Raw genomic sequence first — 21,835 nt, 5'->3', positions numbered from 1 at the left:
TCCACACACGTGTGAAATGAACATTGTATGTTTTCAAAGGATGTTTTAAAGTTTTCTTTCGTGATATTTGGTCAGCCCTGAAAAGGGCTAGATAGTCAATGTCTTGAACATCATGCTGTGTTGTCAATACTCCGCTGAGTCAGAATCGCTCTGCTCCGAGCTGGAGTCTGCATCCAGTTGAGAGATGTAGTGTCTGAGCTCTGCAATTCTCTCAGCCTTTTCACAAGCATACTCGTAGAATGCATTGCGTACCCCTTCCACTGTTGCCATTCGGAGCCTTAAGTTGTATCGAAAGGAGCGATGGTTTTCTTGTCGTGCCTTGTCATAACGAGTCTGCAATCCCTCCAGCCTGTCATTCAGAAGGACCACTTGTTCGCATGCTCTTTTGAACTTCTGCTCAGTTTCGTAGAGACGGGTGTTGACGTCAGCGTGAGAAGTCTCCATTTTGATGCTTGTAAGATCTGTTAGTATGATGGTTAGAGGAAAGTGGTTGCGGCCTTATATTACAGCACTTGACATCAATTTGCCAATCATAATACTCATCTCTCTGACACGACCATTATCTCAGTTGTATATTCAGTCATGTGATTTAAGAGCCAATGAGAGGCAGACACTCCCACTGATTACTGTCACTACACAGGCTGTCAACCAGACGTGTTTATACGACTGATTGGCAGACATGTCGGCAACATACAGAAATCTATCGAAGACAATTCTAGCAGCAATCCCTGTGAAGGGAGGGAATAGTTTACTATTGAAAACCCACTACTGCATATTCAGTGTCTGTTTAATATCCCGCCCCCCAAACAGCAAGGCAAATGGTTCCAAGAAGGCCAAAGCAGGGAAAAGATCAGAAAACTGTAAAAAACAGTGAAGTTGGAAATGTCAGCTTGGGATGTGTTTTCTTTTTTACCGATCGAGAATGACTTAATCACGTTTTGTTTGGTTGGTTTATTCTTGCTAACAATCAATCCCTTTGAGTTGATTGAGAGAAAAACGTTCTTTCTCAGTGTCTGATGGATTTGTCACCCTGTCAATGGCTGCTATTGTCGTAGAGAGAGCAAGAGAAAGAGAGAGAGAGAGAGAGAGAGAGAGAGAGAAGGGTCTAAATCATTCTTTACACACCACTGCATTTCTTAAAGAGTGGTTAGCAATAGAACTACAACTGTAGTAAAGTGCTGCTGTCCGAAATACATATTTGGTGTGAAACGTCTTCTTTACAAGGGGGCCTCACGGAGAAAGAGAACATGATTCTTTCAAGTAGGTGCTTAAGTTCAACCATTTCAAATGAAACTGACAACAACACAAAGTGCTGTTGAAAGTGGAATAAATTATGGAGAAATGATTGATGAGGATGCATTATTGCTCTACAAGCCCATTAGATTCCCCGATGTGAGCAATGCCTTCAAACGGACTGACTTCACAGCAACTTTCATTCGCGGCTTTAATCTTCCACTTTGAAATGTAGCTACTTGCTGACACGTGTTGGTAAGAAATAATGAATCGGTAGGCCTTTATTTTGAAAAGTGCTATATTAGGAAAGACTATCAGAAGGACTCCAGTGCTAACGAGTCTAGTTGGATGTAGTGCGTATGGAGAAGATTAGGAAAAGCCTGCATGTTCTTCTAGATAGGTGATTAACTTCGGAGTAACGCTTTGAAAATGAAACAACGCAATACGTAATCGTCTTGATGTTTTGGAGATGAAATGCACAAAGAAATATACCCCCATTATGCAACACTGAAGAGTTTAGGATAGGGGAAAGAGACTACTTGTAATGTTATTGTTTTAAAGCACTGATTGCATTTAATGTCACACTTTCGGGGCTTCTTTGCACCTATTGTGTTCCTAAAATACTGATATAATGTGTTACAGAGATGCTTGCTTTCAGCTGTGACGAATGCAGGAAGACGCGAATGAAAGGGCAGGCTACAATGATAGGTCCAATGTACAGTAAGAAACCCAAACGAAGCCAGTGGATTTTCCTACAAGTCACTTAAATTGCTGCCAACATTCAAGAAGAATCTTTCAATTTGCCATTTCTTTCAAGTTACTCACGATTTGATGAAACAAAGGGTATTCCTATTACACAATTCAAGTCTTTATGTTGTCTTACCATTATGAACAGGGTGTTCCTTTCGAGACGAGAGTGCATGGAGAGGAATAAGTGTGACTGATGTAAATGTCTATGCTTGCCCCATCTAAGACAGTGTCCATCTCCCCCAACGCACCTGAAAGTGTTTGAGTGTATTTATATGAAAATGTAACTTAAGTGTGCAAATGGAAAATGTGTACTGATGACTGGAATAGTACGCCATCAAGAGATAAGTGTGGAAAATAACACTAATGGAAGAAATGTCACCGTGTCTTCTTTAAAATGTTGAGCTATTGCTAATTTCCACACACGAGTGAAATGAACATTGTATGTTTTCAAAGGATGTTTTAAAGTTTTCTTTCGTGATATTTGGTCAGCCCTGAAAAGGGCTAGATAGCCAATGTCTTGAACATCATGCTGTGTTGTCAACACTCCACTGAGTCAGAATCGCTCTGCTCCGAGCTGAAGTCTGCTTCCAGTTGAGAGATGTAGTATCTGAGCTCTGCAATTCTCTCAGCCTTTTCACAAGCATACTCGTAGAATGCATTGCGAACCCCTTCCACTGTTGCCATTCGGAGCCTTAAGATGTATCGAAAGGAGCGATGGTTTTCTTGTCGTGCCTTGTCATAACGAGTCTGCAATCCCTCCAGCCTGTCATTCAGAAGGACCACTTGTTCGCATGCTCTTTTGAACTTCTGCTCAGTTTCGTAGAGACGGGTGTTGACGTCAGCGTGAGAAGTCTCCATTTTGATGCTTGTAAGATCTGTTAGTATGATGGTTAGAGGAAAGTGGTTGCGGCCTTATATTACAGCACTTGACATCAATTTGCCAATCATAATACTCATCTCTCTGACACGACCATTATCTCAGTTGTATATTCAGTCATGTGATTTAAGAGCCAATGAGAGGCAGACACTCCCACTGATTACTGTCACTACACAGGCTGTCAACCAGACGTGTTTATACGACTGATTGGCAGACATGTCGGCAACATACAGAAATCTATCGAAGACAATTCTAGCAGCAATCCCTGTGAAGGGAGGGAATAGTTTACTATTGAAAACCCACTACTGCATATTCAGTGTCTGTTTAATATCCCCCCAAACAGCAAGGCAAATGGTTCCAAGAAGGCCAAAGCAGGGAAAAGATCGGAAAACTGTAAAAGACAGTGAAGTTGGAAATGTCAGCTTGGGATGTGTTTTCTTTTTTGCCGATCGAGAATGACTTAATCACGTTTTGTTTGGTTGGTTTATTCTTGCTAACAATCAATCCCTTTGAGTTGATTGAGAGAAAAACGTTCTTTCTCAGTGTCTGATGGATTTGTCACCCTGTCAATGGCTGCTATTGTCGTAGAGAGAGCAAGAGAAAGAGAGAGAGAGAGAGAGAGAGAGAGAAGGGTCTAAATCATTCTTTACACACCACTGCATTTCTTAAAGAGTGGTTAGCAATAGAACTACAACTGTAGTAAAGTGCTGCTGTCCGAAATATATATTTGGTGTGAAACGTCTTCTTTACAAGGGGGCCTCACGGAGAAAGAGAACATGATTCTTTCAAGTAGGTGCTTAAGTTCAACCATTTCAAATGAAACTGACAACAACACAAAGTGCTGTTGAAAGTGGAATAAATTATGGAGAAATGATTGATGAGGATGCATTATTGCTCTACAAGCCCATTAGATTCCCCGATGTGAGCAATGCCTTCAAACGGACTGACTTCACAGCAACTTTCATTCGCGGCTTTAATCTTCCACTTTGAAATGTAGCTACTTGCTGACACGTGTTGGTAAGAAATAATGAATCGGTAGGCCTTTATTTTGAAAAGTGCTATATTAGGAAAGACTATCAGAAGGACTCCAGTGCTAACGAGTCTAGTTGGATGTAGTGCGTATGGAGAAGATTAGGAAAAGCCTGCATGTTCTTCTAGATAGGTGATTAACTTCGGACTAACGCTTTGAAAATGAAACAACGCAATACGTAATCGTCTTGATGTTTTGGAGATGAAATGCACAAAGAAATATACCCCCATTATGCAACACTGAAGAGTTTAGGATAGGGGAAAGAGACTACTTGTAATGTTATTGTTTTAAAGCACTGATTGCATTTAATGTCACACTTTCGGGGCTTCTTTGCACCTATTGTGTTCCTAAAATACTGATATAATGTGTTACAGAGATGCTTGCTTTCAGCTGTGACGAATGCAGGAAGACGCGAATGAAAGGGCAGGCTACAATGATAGGTCCAATGTACAGTAAGAAACCCAAACGAAGCCAGTGGATTTTCCTACAAGTCACTTAAATTGCTGCCAACATTCAAGAAGAATCTTTCAATTTGCCATTTCTTTCAAGTTACTCACGATTTGATGAAACAAAGGGTATTCCTATTACACAATTCAAGTCTTTATGTTGTCTTACCATTATGAACAGGGTGTTCCTTTCGAGACGAGAGTGCATGGAGAGGAATAAGTGTGACTGATGTAAATGTCTATGCTTGCCCCATCTAAGACAGTGTCCATCTCCCCCAACGCACCTGAAAGTGTTTGAGTGTATTTATATGAAAATGTAACTTAAGTGTGCAAATGGAAAATGTGTACTGATGACTGGAATAGTACGCCATCAAGAGATAAGTGTGGAAAATAACACTAATGGAAGAAATGTCACCGTGTCTTCTTTAAAATGTTGAGCTATTGCTAATTTCCACACACGAGTGAAATGAACATTGTATGTTTTCAAAGGATGTTTTAAAGTTTTCTTTCGTGATATTTGGTCAGCCCTGAAAAGGGCTAGATAGCCAATGTCTTGAACATCATGCTGTGTTGTCAACACTCCACTGAGTCAGAATCGCTCTGCTCCGAGCTGAAGTCTGCTTCCAGTTGAGAGATGTAGTATCTGAGCTCTGCAATTCTCTCAGCCTTTTCACAAGCATACTCGTAGAATGCATTGCGAACCCCTTCCACTGTTGCCATTCGGAGCCTTAAGATGTATCGAAAGGAGCGATGGTTTTCTTGTCGTGCCTTGTCATAACGAGTCTGCAATCCCTCCAGCCTGTCATTCAGAAGGACCACTTGTTCGCATGCTCTTTTGAACTTCTGCTCAGTTTCGTAGAGACGGGTGTTGACGTCAGCGTGAGAAGTCTCCATTTTGATGCTTGTAAGATCTGTTAGTATGATGGTTAGAGGAAAGTGGTTGCGGCCTTATATTACAGCACTTGACATCAATTTGCCAATCATAATACTCATCTCTCTGACACGACCATTATCTCAGTTGTATATTCAGTCATGTGATTTAAGAGCCAATGAGAGGCAGACACTCCCACTGATTACTGTCACTACACAGGCTGTCAACCAGACGTGTTTATACGACTGATTGGCAGACATGTCGGCAACATACAGAAATCTATCGAAGACAATTCTAGCAGCAATCCCTGTGAAGGGAGGGAATAGTTTACTATTGAAAACCCACTACTGCATATTCAGTGTCTGTTTAATATCCCCCCAAACAGCAAGGCAAATGGTTCCAAGAAGGCCAAAGCAGGGAAAAGATCGGAAAACTGTAAAAGACAGTGAAGTTGGAAATGTCAGCTTGGGATGTGTTTTCTTTTTTGCCGATCGAGAATGACTTAATCACGTTTTGTTTGGTTGGTTTATTCTTGCTAACAATCAATCCCTTTGAGTTGATTGAGAGAAAAACGTTCTTTCTCAGTGTCTGATGGATTTGTCAGCCTGTCAACGGCTGCTATTGTCGTAGAGAGAGAGAGAAAGAGAGAGAGAGAGAGAGAGAGAAGGGTCTAAATCATTCTTTACACACCACTGCATTTCTTAAAGAGTGGTTAGCAATAGAACTACAACTGTAGTAAAGTGCTGCTGTCAGAAATACATATTTGGTGTGAAACGTCTTCTTTACAAGGGGGCCTCACGGAGAAAGAGAACATGATTCTTTCAAGTAGGTGCTTAAGTTCAACCATTTCAAATGAAACTGACAACAACACAAAGTGCTGTTGAAAGTGGAATAAAGTATGGAGAAATGATTGATGAGGATGCATTATTGCTCTACAAGCCCATTAGATTCTCCGATGTGAGCAATGCCTTCAAACGGACTGACTTCACAGCAACTTTCATTCGCGGCTTTAATCTTCCACTTTGAAATGTAGCTACTTGCTGACACGTGTTGGTAAGAAATAATGAATCGGTAGGCCTTTATTTTGAAAAGTGCTATATTAGGAAAGACTATCAGAAGGACTCCAGTGCTAACGAGTCTAGTTGGATGTAGTGCGTATGGAGAAGATTAGGAAAAGCCTGCATGTTCTTCTAGATAGGTGATTAACTTCGGACTAACGCTTTGAAAATGAAACAACGCAATACGTAATCGTCTTGATGTTTTGGAGATGAAATGCACAAAGAAATATACCCCCATTATGCAACACTGAAGAGTTTAGGATAGGGGAAAGAGACTACTTGTAATGTTATTGTTTTAAAGCACTGATTGCATTTAATGTCACACTTTCGGGGCTTCTTTGCACCTATTGTGTTCCTAAAATACTGATATAATGTGTTACAGAGATGCTTGCTTTCAGCTGTGACGAATGCAGGAAGACGCGAATGAAAGGGCAGGCCACAATGATAGGTCCAATGTACAGTAAGAAACCCAAACGAAGCCAGTGGATTTTCCTACAAGTCACTTAAATTGCTGCCAACATTCAAGAAGAATCTTTCAATTTGCCATTTCTTTCAAGTTACTCACGATTTAATGAAACAAAGGGTATTCCTATTACACAATTCAAGTCTTTATGTTGTCTTACCATTATGAACAGGGTGTTCCTTTCGAGACGAGAGTGCATGGAGAGGAATAAGTGTGACTGATGTAAATGTCTATGCTTGCCCCATCTAAGACAGTGTCCATCTCCCCCAACGCACCTGAAAGTGTTTGAGTGTATTTATATGAAAATGTAACTTAAGTGTGCAAATGGAAAATGTGTACTGATGACTGGAATAGTACGCCATCAAGAGATAAGTGTGGAAAATAACACTAATGGAAGAAATGTCACCGTGTTTTCTTTAAAATGTTGAGCTGTTGCTAATTTCCACACACGAGTGAAATGAACATTGTATGTTTTCAAAGGATGTTTTAAAGTTTTCTTTCGTGATATTTGGTCAGCCCTGAAAAGGGCTAGATAGCCAATGTCTTGAACATCATGCTGTGTTGTCAACACTCCGCTGAGTGAGAATCGCTCTGCTCCGAGCTGAAGTCTGCATCCAGTTGAGAGATGTAGTATCTGAGCTCTGCAATTCTCTCAGCCTTTTCACAAGCATACTCGTAGAATGCATTGCGTACCCCTTCCACTGTTGCCATTCGGAGCCTTAAGTTGTATCGAAAGGAGCGATGGTTTTCTTGTCGTGCCTTGTCATAACGAGTCTGCAATCCCTCCAGCCTGTCATTCAGAAGGACCACTTGTTCGCATGCTCTTTTGAACTTCTGCTCAGTTTCGTAGAGACGGGTGTTGACATCAATTTGCCAATCATAATACTCATCTCTCTTACACGACCATTATCTCAGTTGTATATTCAGTCATGTGATTTAAGAGCCAATGAGAGGCAGACACTCCCAGTGATTACTGTCACTACACAGGCTGTCAACCAGACGTGTTTATACGACTGATTGGCAGACATGTCGGCAACATACAGAAATCTATCGAAGACAATTCTAGCAGCAATCCCTGTGAAGGGAGGGAATAGTTTACTATTGAAAACCCACTACTGCATATTCAGTGTCTGTTTAATATCCCCCCAAACAGCAAGGCAAATGGTTCCAAGAAGGCCAAAGCAGGGAAAAGATCGGAAAACTGTAAAAGACAGTGAAGTTGGAAATGTCAGCTTGGGATGTGTTTTCTTTTTTGCCGATCGAGAATGACTTAATCACGTTTTGTTTGGTTGGTTTATTCTTGCTAACAATCAATCCCTTTGAGTTGATTGAGAGAAAAACGTTCTTTCTCAGTGTCTGATGGATTTGTCAGCCTGTCAACGGCTGCTATTGTCGTAGAGAGAGAGAGAAAGAGAGAGAGAGAGAGAGAGAGAAGGGTCTAAATCATTCTTTACACACCACTGCATTTCTTAAAGAGTGGTTAGCAATAGAACTACAACTGTAGTAAAGTGCTGCTGTCAGAAATACATATTTGGTGTGAAACGTCTTCTTTACAAGGGGGCCTCACGGAGAAAGAGAACATGATTCTTTCAAGTAGGTGCTTAAGTTCAACCATTTCAAATGAAACTGACAACAACACAAAGTGCTGTTGAAAGTGGAATAAAGTATGGAGAAATGATTGATGAGGATGCATTATTGCTCTACAAGCCCATTAGATTCTCCGATGTGAGCAATGCCTTCAAACGGACTGACTTCACAGCAACTTTCATTCGCGGCTTTAATCTTCCACTTTGAAATGTAGCTACTTGCTGACACGTGTTGGTAAGAAATAATGAATCGGTAGGCCTTTATTTTGAAAAGTGCTATATTAGGAAAGACTATCAGAAGGACTCCAGTGCTAACGAGTCTAGTTGGATGTAGTGCGTATGGAGAAGATTAGGAAAAGCCTGCATGTTCTTCTAGATAGGTGATTAACTTCGGACTAACGCTTTGAAAATGAAACAACGCAATACGTAATCGTCTTGATGTTTTGGAGATGAAATGCACAAAGAAATATACCCCCATTATGCAACACTGAAGAGTTTAGGATAGGGGAAAGAGACTACTTGTAATGTTATTGTTTTAAAGCACTGATTGCATTTAATGTCACACTTTCGGGGCTTCTTTGCACCTATTGTGTTCCTAAAATACTGATATAATGTGTTACAGAGATGCTTGCTTTCAGCTGTGACGAATGCAGGAAGACGCGAATGAAAGGGCAGGCTACAATGATAGGTCCAATGTACAGTAAGAAACCCAAACGAAGCCAGTGGATTTTCCTACAAGTCACTTAAATTGCTGCCAACATTCAAGAAGAATCTTTCAATTTGCCATTTCTTTCAAGTTACTCACGATTTAATGAAACAAAGGGTATTCCTATTACACAATTCAAGTCTTTATGTTGTCTTACCATTATGAACAGGGTGTTCCTTTCGAGACGAGAGTGCATGGAGAGGAATAAGTGTGACTGATGTAAATGTCTATGCTTGCCCCATCTAAGACAGTGTCCATCTCCCCCAACGCACCTGAAAGTGTTTGAGTGTATTTATATGAAAATGTAACTTAAGTGTGCAAATGGAAAATGTGTACTGATGACTGGAATAGTACGCCATCAAGAGATAAGTGTGGAAAATAACACTAATGGAAGAAATGTCACCGTGTTTTCTTTAAAATGTTGAGCTGTTGCTAATTTCCACACACGAGTGAAATGAACATTGTATGTTTTCAAAGGATGTTTTAAAGTTTTCTTTCGTGATATTTGGTCAGCCCTGAAAAGGGCTAGATAGCCAATGTCTTGAACATCATGCTGTGTTGTCAACACTCCGCTGAGTGAGAATCGCTCTGCTCCGAGCTGAAGTCTGCATCCAGTTGAGAGATGTAGTATCTGAGCTCTGCAATTCTCTCAGCCTTTTCACAAGCATACTCGTAGAATGCATTGCGTACCCCTTCCACTGTTGCCATTCGGAGCCTTAAGTTGTATCGAAAGGAGCGATGGTTTTCTTGTCGTGCCTTGTCATAACGAGTCTGCAATCCCTCCAGCCTGTCATTCAGAAGGACCACTTGTTCGCATGCTCTTTTGAACTTCTGCTCAGTTTCGTAGAGACGGGTGTTGACATCAATTTGCCAATCATAATACTCATCTCTCTTACACGACCATTATCTCAGTTGTATATTCAGTCATGTGATTTAAGAGCCAATGAGAGGCAGACACTCCCAGTGATTACTGTCACTACACAGGCTGTCAACCAGACGTGTTTATACGACTGATTGGCAGACATGTCGGCAACATACAGAAATCTATCGAAGACAATTCTAGCAGCAATCCCTGTGAAGGGAGGGAATAGTTTACTATTGAAAACCCACTACTGCATATTCAGTGTCTGTTTAATATCCCCCCAAACAGCAAGGCAAATGGTTCCAAGAAGGCCAAAGCAGGGAAAAGATCGGAAAACTGTAAAAGACAGTGAAGTTGGAAATGTCAGCTTGGGATGTGTTTTCTTTTTTGCCGATCGAGAATGACTTAATCACGTTTTGTTTGGTTGGTTTATTCTTGCTAACAATCAATCCCTTTGAGTTGATTGAGAGAAAAACGTTCTTTCTCAGTGTCTGATGGATTTGTCAGCCTGTCAACGGCTGCTATTGTCGTAGAGAGAGAGAGAAAGAGAGAGAGAGAGAGAGAGAGAAGGGTCTAAATCATTCTTTACACACCACTGCATTTCTTAAAGAGTGGTTAGCAATAGAACTACAACTGTAGTAAAGTGCTGCTGTCAGAAATACATATTTGGTGTGAAACGTCTTCTTTACAAGGGGGCCTCACGGAGAAAGAGAACATGATTCTTTCAAGTAGGTGCTTAAGTTCAACCATTTCAAATGAAACTGACAACAACACAAAGTGCTGTTGAAAGTGGAATAAAGTATGGAGAAATGATTGATGAGGATGCATTATTGCTCTACAAGCCCATTAGATTCTCCGATGTGAGCAATGCCTTCAAACGGACTGACTTCACAGCAACTTTCATTCGCGGCTTTAATCTTCCACTTTGAAATGTAGCTACTTGCTGACACGTGTTGGTAAGAAATAATGAATCGGTAGGCCTTTATTTTGAAAAGTGCTATATTAGGAAAGACTATCAGAAGGACTCCAGTGCTAACGAGTCTAGTTGGATGTAGTGCGTATGGAGAAGATTAGGAAAAGCCTGCATGTTCTTCTAGATAGGTGATTAACTTCGGACTAACGCTTTGAAAATGAAACAACGCAATACGTAATCGTCTTGATGTTTTGGAGATGAAATGCACAAAGAAATATACCCCCATTATGCAACACTGAAGAGTTTAGGATAGGGGAAAGAGACTACTTGTAATGTTATTGTTTTAAAGCACTGATTGCATTTAATGTCACACTTTCGGGGCTTCTTTGCACCTATTGTGTTCCTAAAATACTGATATAATGTGTTACAGAGATGCTTGCTTTCAGCTGTGACGAATGCAGGAAGACGCGAATGAAAGGGCAGGCTACAATGATAGGTCCAATGTACAGTAAGAAACCCAAACGAAGCCAGTGGATTTTCCTACAAGTCACTTAAATTGCTGCCAACATTCAAGAAGAATCTTTCAATTTGCCATTTCTTTCAAGTTACTCACGATTTAATGAAACAAAGGGTATTCCTATTACACAATTCAAGTCTTTATGTTGTCTTACCATTATGAACAGGGTGTTCCTTTCGAGACGAGAGTGCATGGAGAGGAATAAGTGTGACTGATGTAAATGTCTATGCTTGCCCCATCTAAGACAGTGTCCATCTCCCCCAACGCACCTGAAAGTGTTTGAGTGTATTTATATGAAAATGTAACTTAAGTGTGCAAATGGAAAATGTGTACTGATGACTGGAATAGTACGCCATCAAGAGATAAGTGTGGAAAATAACACTAATGGAAGAAATGTCACCGTGTTTTCTTTAAAATGTTGAGCTGTTGCTAATTTCCACACACGAGTGAAATGAACATTGTATGTTTTCAAAGGATGTTTTAAAGTTTTCTTTCGTGATATTTGGTCAGCCCTGAAAAGGGCTAGATAGCCAATGTCTTGAACATCATGCTGTGTTGTCAACACTCCGCTGAGTGAGAATCGCTCTGCTCCGAGCTGAAGTCTGCATCCAGTTGAGAGATGTAGTATCTGAGCTCTGCAATTCTCTCAGCCTTTTCACAAGCATACTCGTAGAATGCATTGCGTACCCCTTCCACTGTTGCCATTCGGAGCCTTAAGTTGTATCGAAAGGAGCGATGGTTTTCTTGTCGTGCCTTGTCATAACGAGTCTGCAATCCCTCCAGCCTGTCATTCAGAAGGACCACTTGTTCGCATGCTCTTTTGAACTTCTGCTCAGTTTCGTAGAGACGGGTGTTGACATCAATTTGCCAATCATAATACTCATCTCTCTTACACGACCATTATCTCAGTTGTATATTCAGTCATGTGATTTAAGAGCCAATGAGAGGCAGACACTCCCACTGATTACTGTCACTACACAGGCTGTCAACCAGACGTGTTTATACGACTGATTGGCAGACATGTCGGCAACATACAGAAATCTATCGAAGACAATTCTAGCAGCAATCCCTGTGAAGGGAGGGAATAGTTTACTATTGAAAACCCACTACTGCATATTCAGTGTCTGTTTAATATCTCCCCCCCCCCAAACAGCAAGGCAAATGGATCCAAGAAGGCCAAAGCAGGGAAAAGATCGGAAAAGTGTAAAAGACAGTGAAGTTGGAAATGTCAGCTTGGGATGTGTTTTCTTTTTTACCGATCGAGAATGACTTAATCACGTTTTGTTTGGTTGGTTTATTCTTGCTAACAATCAATCCCTTTGAGTTGATTGAGAGAAAAACGTTCTTTCTCAGTGTCTGATGGATTTGCCAGCCTGTCAATGGCTGCTGTTGTCGTAGAGAGAGAGAAAGAGAGAGAGAGAGAGAGAGAGAGAGAAGGGTCTAAATCATTCTTTACACACCACTGCATTTCTTAAAGAGTGGTTAGCAATAGAACTACAACTGTAGTAAAGTGCTGCTGTCCGAAATATATATTTGGTGTGAAACGTCTTCTTTACAAGGGGGCCTCACGGAGAAAGAGAACATGATTCTTTCAAGTAGGTGCTTAAGTTCAACCATTTCAAATGAAACTGACAACAACACAAAGTGCTGTTGAAAGTGGAATAAATTATGGAGAAATGATTGATGAGGATGCATTATTGCTCTACAAGCCCATTAGATTCCCCGATGTGAGCAATGCCTTCAAACGGACTGACTTCACAGCAACTTTCATTCGCGGCTTTAATCTTCCACTTTGAAATGTAGCTACTTGCTGACACGTGTTGGTAAGAAATAATGAATCGGTAGGCCTTTATTTTGAAAAGTGCTATATTAGGAAAGACTATCAGCAGGACTCCAGTGCTAACGAGTCTAGTTGGATGTAGTGCGTATGGAGAAGATTAGGAAAAGCCTGCATGTTCTTCTAGATAGGTGATTAACTTCGGACTAACGCTTTGAAAATGAAACAACGCAATACGTAATCGTCTTGATGTTTTGGAGATGAAATGCACAAAGAAATATACCCCCATTATGCAACACTGAAGAGTTTAGGATAGGGGAAAGAGACTACTTGTAATGATGTCTCTTTTAAAGCACTGATTGCATTTAATGTCACACTTTCGGGGCTTCTTTGCACCTATTGTGTTCCTAAAATACTGATATAATGTGTTACAGAGATGCTTGCTTTCAACTGTGACGAATGCAGGAAGACGCGAATGAAAGGGCAGGCTACAATGATAGGTCCAATGTACAGTAAGAAACCCAAACGAAGCCAGTGGATTTTCCTACAAGTCACTTAAATTGCTGCCAACATTCAAGAAGAATCTTTCAATTTGCCATTTCTTTCAAGTTACTCACGATTTGATGAAACAAAGGGTATTCCTATTACACAATTCAAGTCTTTATGTTGTCTTACCATTATGAACAGGGTGTTCCTTTCGAGACGAGAGTGCATGGAGAGGAATAAGTGTGACTGATGTAAATGTCTATGCTTGCCCCGTCTAAGACAGTGTCCATCTCCCCAAACACAGAGTGCATGGAGAGGAATAAGTGTGACTGATGTAAATGTCTATGCTTGTACCATCTAAGACAGTGTCCATCTCCCCCATCGCACCTGAAAGTGTTTGAGTGTATTTATATGAAAATGTAACTTAAGTGTGCAAATGGAAAATGTGTACTGATGACTGGAATAGTACGCCATCAAGAGATAAGTGTGGAAAATAACACTAATGGAAGAAATGTCACCGTGGTTTCTTTAAAATGTTGAGCTGTTGCTAATTTCCACACACGTGTGAAATGAACATTGTATGTTTTCAAAGGATGTTTTAAAGTTTTCTTTCGTGATATTTGGTCAGCCCTGAAAAGGGCTACATAGTCAATGTCTTGAACATCATGCTGTGTTGTCAATGCTCCACTGAGTGAGAATCGCTCTGCTCCGAGCTGGAGTCTGCATCCAGTTGAGAGATGTAGTATCTGAGCTCTGCAATTCTCTCAGCCTTTTCACAAGCATACTCGTAGAATGCATTGCGTACCCCTTCCACTGTTGCCATTCGGAGCCTTAAGTTGTATCGAAAGGAGCGATGGTTTTCTTGTCGTGCCTTGTCATAACGAGTCTGCAATCCCTCCAGCCTGTCATTCAGAAGGACCACTTGTTCGCATGCTCTTTTGAACGTCTGCTCAGTTTCGTAGAGACGGGTGTTGACGTCAGCGTGAGAAGTCTCCATTTTGATGCTTGTAAGATCTGTTAGTATGATGGTTAGAGGAAAGTGGTTGCGGCCTTATATTACAGCACTTGACATCAATTTGCCAATCATAATACTCATCTCTCTTACACGACCATTATCTCAGTTGTATATTCAGTCATGTGATTTAAGAGCCAATGAGAGGCAGACACTCCCAGTGATTACTGTCACTACACAGGCTGTCAACCAGACGTGTTTATACGACTGATTGGCAGACATGTCGGCAACATACAGAAATCTATCGAAGACAATTCTAGCAGCAATCCCTGTGAAGGGAGGGAATAGTTTACTATTGAAAACCCACTACTGCATATTCAGTGTCTGTTTAATATCTCCCCCCCCCCCAAACAGCAAGGCAAATGGTTCAAAGAAGGCCAAAGCAGGGAAAAGATCGGAAAAGTGTAAAAGACAGTGAAGTTGGAAATGTCAGCTTGGGATGTGTTTTCTTTTTTACCGATCGAGAATGACTTAATCACGTTTTGTTTGGTTGGTTTATTCTTGCTAACAATCAATCCCTTTGAGTTGATTGAGAGAAAAACGTTCTTTCTCAGTGTCTGATGGATTTGCCAGCCTGTCAATGGCTGCTGTTGTCGTAGAGAGAGAGAAAGAGAGAGAGAGAGAGAGAGAGAAGGGTCTAAATCATTCTTTACACACCACTGCATTTCTTAAAGAGTGGTTAGCAATAGAACTACAACTGTAGTAAAGTGCTGCTGTCCGAAATATATATTTGGTGTGAAACGTCTTCTTTACAAGGGGGCCTCACGGAGAAAGAGAACATGATTCTTTCAAGTAGGTGCTTAAGTTCAACCATTTCAAATGAAACTGACAACAACACAAAGTGCTGTTGAAAGTGGAATAAAGTATGGAGAAATGATTGATGAGGATGCATTATTGCTCTACAAGCCCATTAGATTCCCCGATGTGAGCAATGCCTTCAAACGGACTGACTTCACAGCAACTTTCATTCGCGGCTTTAATCTTCCACTTTGAAATGTAGCTACTTGCTGACACGTGTTGGTAAGAAATAATGAATCGGTAGGCCTTTATTTTGAAAAGTGCTATATTAGGAAAGACTATCAGCAGGACTCCAGTGCTAACGAGTCTAGTTGGATGTAGTGCGTATGGAGAAGATTAGGAAAAGCCTGCATGTTCTTCTAGATAGGTGATTAACTTCGGACTAACGCTTTGAAAATGAAACAACGCAATACGTAATCGTCTTGATGTTTTGGAGATGAAATGCACAAAGAAATATACCCCCATTATGCAACACTGAAGAGTTTAGGATAGGGGAAAGAGACTACTTGTAATGATGTCTCTTTTAAAGCACTGATTGCATTTAATGTCACACTTTCGGGGCTTCTTTGCACCTATTGTGTTCCTAAAATACTGATATAATGTGTTACAGAGATGCTTGCTTTCAACTGTGACGAATGCAGGAAGACGCGAATGAAAGGGCAGGCTACAATGATAGGTCGAATGTACAGTAAGAAACCCAAACGAAGCCAGTGGATTTTCCTACAAGTCACTTAAATTGCTGCCAACATTCAAGAAGAATCTTTCAATTTGCCATTTCTTTCAAGTTACTCACGATTTGATGAAACAAAGGGTATTCCTATTACACAATTCAAGTCTTTATGTTGTCTTACCATTATGAACAGGGTGTTCCTTTCGAGACGAGAGTGCATGGAGAGGAATAAGTGTGACTGATGTAAATGTCTATGCTTGCCCCGTCTAAGACAGTGTCCATCTCCCCAAACACAGAGTGCATGGAGAGGAATAAGTGTGACTGATGTAAATGTCTATGCTTGTACCATCTAAGACAGTGTCCATCTCCCCCATCGCACCTGAAAGTGTTTGAGTGTATTTATATGAAAATGTAACTTAAGTGTGCAAATGGAAAATGTGTACTGATGACTGGAATAGTACGCCATCAAGAGATAAGTGTGGAAAATAACACTAATGGAAGAAATGTCACCGTGGTTTCTTTAAAATGTTGAGCTGTTGCTAATTTCCACACACGTGTGAAATGAACATTGTATGTTTTCAAAGGATGTTTTAAAGTTTTCTTTCGTGATATTTGGTCAGCCCTGAAAAGGGCTAGATAGTCAATGTCTTGAACATCATGCTGTGTTGTCAATGCTCCACTGAGTCAGAATCGCTCTGCTCCGAGCTGGAGTCTGCATCCAGTTGAGAGATGTAGTATCTGAGCTCTGCAATTCTCTCAGCCTTTTCACAAGCATACTCGTAGAATGCATTGCGTACCCCTTCCACTGTTGCCATTCGGAGCCTTAAGTTGTATCGAAAGGAGCGATGGTTTTCTTGTCGTGCCTTGTCATAACGAGTCTGCAATCCCTCCAGCCTGTCATTCAGAAGGACCACTTGTTCGCATGCTCTTTTGAACGTCTGCTCAGTTTCGTAGAGACGGGTGTTGACGTCAGCGTGAGAAGTCTCCATTTTGATGCTTGTAAGATCTGTTAGTATGATGGTTAGAGGAAAGTGGTTGCGGCCTTATATTACAGCACTTGACATCAATTTGCCAATCATAATACTCATCTCTCTGACACGACCATTATCTCAGTTGTATATTCAGTCATGTGATTTAAGAGCCAATGAGAGGCAAACACTCCCAGTGATTACTGTCACTACACAGCCTGTCAACCAGACGTGTTTATACGACTGATTGGCATACATTTCGGCAACATACAGAAATCTATCGAAGACAATTCTAGCAGCAATCCCTGTGAAGGGAGGGAATAGTTTACTATTGAAAACCCACTACTGCATATTCAGTGTCTGTTTAATATCCCCCCCAAACAGCAAGGCAAATGGTTCCAAGAAGGCCAAAGCAGGGAAAAGATCGGAAAACTGTAAAAGACAGTGAAGTTGGAAATGTCAGCTTGGGATGTGTTTTCTTTTTTGCCGATCGAGAATGACTTAATCACGTTTTGTTTGGTTGGTTTATTCTTGCTAACAATCAATCCCTTTGAGTTGATTGAGAGAAAAACGTTCTTTCTCAGTGTCTGATGGATTTGTCAGCCTGTCAACGGCTGCTATTGTCGTAGAGAGAGAGAGAAAGAGAGAGAGAGAGAGAGAGAGAAGGGTCTAAATCATTCTTTACACACCACTGCATTTCTTAAAGAGTGGTTAGCAATAGAACTACAACTGTAGTAAAGTGCTGCTGTCAGAAATACATATTTGGTGTGAAACGTCTTCTTTACAAGGGGGCCTCACGGAGAAAGAGAACATGATTCTTTCAAATAGGTGCTTAAGTTCAACCATTTCAAATGAAACTGACAACAACACAAAGTGCTGTTGAAAGTGGAATAAAGTATGGAGAAATGATTGATGAGGATGCATTATTGCTCTACAAGCCCATTAGATTCTCCGATGTGAGCAATGCCTTCAAACGGACTGACTTCACAGCAACTTTCATTCGCGGCTTTAATCTTCCACTTTGAAATGTAGCTACTTGCTGACACGTGTTGGTAAGAAATAATGAATCGGTAGGCCTTTATTTTGAAAAGTGCTATATTAGGAAAGACTATCAGCAGGACTCCAGTGCTAACGAGTCTAGTTGGATGTAGTGCGTATGGAGAAGATTAGGAAAAGCCTGCATGTTCTTCTAGATAGGTGATTAACTTCGGACTAACGCTTTGAAAATGAAACAACGCAATACGTAATCGTCTTGATGTTTTGGAGATGAAATGCACAAAGAAATATACCCCCATTATGCAACACTGAAGAGTTTAGGATAGGGGAAAGAGACTACTTGTAATGTTATTGTTTTAAAGCACTGATTGCATTTAATGTCACACTTTCGGGGCTTCTTTGCACCTATTGTGTTCCTAAAATACTGATATAATGTGTTACAGAGATGCTTGCTTTCAGCTGTGACGAATGCAGGAAGACGCGAATGAAAGGGCAGGCTACAATGATAGGTCGAATGTGCAGTAAGAAGCCCAAACGAAGCCAGTGGATTTTCCTACAAGTCACTTAAATTGCTGCCAACATTCAAGAAGAATCTTTCAATTTGCCATTTCTTTCAAGTTACTCACGATTTGATGAAACAAAGGGTATTCCTATTACACAATTCAAGTCTTTATGTTGTCTTACCATTATGAACAGGGTGTTCCTTTCGAGACGAGAGTGCATGGAGAGGAACAAGTGTGACTGATGTAAATGTCTATGCTTGCCCCATCTAAGACAGTGTCCATCTCCCCCAGCGCAGAGTGCATGGAGAGGAATAAGTGTGACTGATGTAAATGTCTATGCTTGTACCATTTAAGACAGTGTCTATCTCCCCCATTGCACCTGAAAGTGTTTGAGTGTATTTATATGAAAATGTAACTTAAGTGTGCAAATGGAAAATGTGTACTGATGACTGGAATAGTACGCCATCAAGAGATAAGTGTGGAAAATAACACTAATGGAAGAAATGTCACCGTGGTTTCTTTAAAATGTTGAGCTGTTGCTAATTTCCACACACGTGTGAAATGAACATTGTATGTTTTCAAAGGATGTTTTAAAGTTTTCTTTCGTGATATTTGGTCAGCCCTGAAAAAGGCTACATAGTCAATGTCTTGAACATCATGCTGTGTTGTCAATGCTCCACTGAGTCAGAATCGCTCTGCTCCCAACTGGAGTCTGCATCCAGTTGAGAGATGTAGTGTCTGAGCTCTGCAATTCTCTCAGCCTTTTCACAAGCATACTCGTAGAATGCATTGCGTACCCCTTCCACTGTTGCCATTCGGAGCCTTAAGTTGTATCGAAAGGAGCGATGGTTTTCTTGTCGTGCCTTGTCATAACGAGTCTGCAATCCCTCCAGCCTGTCATTCAGAAGGACCACTTGTTCGCATGCTCTTTTGAACTTCTGCTCAGTTTCGTAGAGACGGGTGTTGACGTCAGCGTGAGAAGTCTCCATTTTGATGCTTGTAAGATCTGTTAGTATGATGGTTAGAGGAAAGTGGTTGCGGCCTTATATTACAGCACTTGACATCAATTTGCCAATCATGATACTCATCTCTCTGACACGACCATTATCTCAGTTGTATATTCAGTCATGTGATTTAAGAGCCAATGAGAGGCAGACACTCCCACTGATTACTGTCACTACACAGGCTGTCAACCAGACGTGTTTATACGACTGATTGGCAGACATGTCGGCAACATACAGAAATCTATCGAAGACAATTCTAGCAGCAATCCCTGTGAAGGGAGGGAATAGTTTACTATTGAAAACTCACTACTGCATATTCAGTGTCTGTTTAATATCCCGCCCCCCAAACAGCAAGGCAAATGGTTCCAAGAAGGCCAAAGCAGGGAAAAGATCAGAAAACTGTAAAAGACAGTGAAGTTGGAAATGTCAGCTTGGGGTGTGTTTTCTTTTTTACCGATCGAGAATGACTTAATCACGTTTTGTTTGGTTGGTTTATTCTTGCTCACAATCAATTCCTTTGAGTTGATTGAGAGAAAATGTCCTTTCTCAGTGTCTGATGGATTTGTCAGCCTGTCAATGGCTGCTATTGTCGTAGAGAGAGAGAGAAAGAGAGAGAGAGAGAGAGAGAGAGAGAGAGAGAGAAGGGTCTAAATCATTCTTTACACACCACTGCATTTCTTAAAGAGTGGTTAGCAATAGAACTACAACTGTAGTAAAGTGCTGCTGTCCGAAATATATATTTGGTGTGAAACGTCTTCTTTACAAGGGGGCCTCACGGAGAAAGAGAACATGATTCTTTCAAGTAGGTGCTTAAGTTCAACCATTTCAAATGAAACTGACAACAACACAAAGTGCTGTTGAAAGTGGAATAAAGTATGGAGAAATGATTGATGAGGATGCATTATTGCTCTACAAGCCCATTAGATTCCCCGATGTGAGCAATGCCTTCAAACGGACTGACTTCACAGCAACTTTCATTCGCGGCTTTAATCTTCCACTTTGAAATGTAGCTACTTGCTGACACGTGTTGGTAAGAAATAATGAATCGGTAGGCCTTTATTTTGAAAAGTGCTATATTAGGAAAGACTATCAGCAGGACTCCAGTGCTAACGAGTCTAGTTGGATGTAGTGCGTATGGAGAAGATTAGGAAAAGCCTGCATGTTCTTCTAGATAGGTGATTAACTTCGGAGTAACGCTTTGAAAATGAAACAACGCAATACGTAATCGTCTTGATGTTTTGGAGATGAAATGCACAAAGAAATATACCCCCATTATGCAACACTGAAGAGTTTAGGATAGGGGAAAGAGACTACTTGTAATGTTATTGTTTTAAAGCACTGATTGCATTTAATGTCACACTTTCGGGGCTTCTTTGCACCTATTGTGTTCCTAAAATACTGATATAATGTGTTACAGAGATGCTTGCTTTCAGCTGTGACGAATGCAGGAAGACGCGAATGAAAGGGCAGGCTACAATGATAGGTCCAATGTACAGTAAGAAACCCAAACGAAGCCAGTGGATTTTCCTACAAGTCACTTAAATTGCTGCCAACATTCAAGAAGAATCTTTCAATTTGCCATTTCTTTCAAGTTACTCACGATTTGATGAAACAAAGGGTATTCCTATTACACAATTCAAGTCTTTATGTTGTCTTACCATTATGAACAGGGTGTTCCTTTCGAGACGAGAGTGCATGGAGAGGAATAAGTGTGACTGATGTAAATGTCTATGCTTGCCCCATCTAAGACAGTGTCCATCTCCCCCAACGCACCTGAAAGTGTTTGAGTGTATTTATATGAAAATGTAACTTAAGTGTGCAAATGGAAAATGTGTACTGATGACTGGAATAGTACGCCATCAAGAGATAAGTGTGGAAAATAACACTAATGGAAGAAATGTCACCGTGTCTTCTTTAAAATGTTGAGCTGTTGCTAATTTCCACACACGAGTGAAATGAACATTGTATGTTTTCAAAGGATGTTTTAAAGTTTTCTTTCGTGATATTTGGTCAGCCCTGCAAAAGGGCTAGATAGCCAATGTCTTGAACATCATGCTGTGTTGTCAACACTCCACTGAGTCAGAATCGCTCTGCTCCGAGCTGAAGTCTGCATCCAGTTGAGAGATGTAGTATCTGAGCTCTGCAATTCTCTCAGCCTTTTCACAAGCATACTCGTAGAATGCATTGCGAACCCCTTCCACTGTTGCCATTCGGAGCCTTAAGTTGTATCGAAAGGAGCGATGGTTTTCTTGTCGTGCCTTGTCATAACGAGTCTGCAATCCCTCCAGCCTGTCATTCAGAAGGACCAC

Source organism: Haliotis asinina, chromosome 11 (genome assembly GCF_037392515.1).
Source record: "Haliotis asinina isolate JCU_RB_2024 chromosome 11, JCU_Hal_asi_v2, whole genome shotgun sequence".
NCBI classification, from domain to species: Eukaryota; Metazoa; Mollusca; class Gastropoda; order Lepetellida; family Haliotidae; genus Haliotis; species Haliotis asinina.
Note: the sequence above shows the minus strand (reverse complement) of the source record.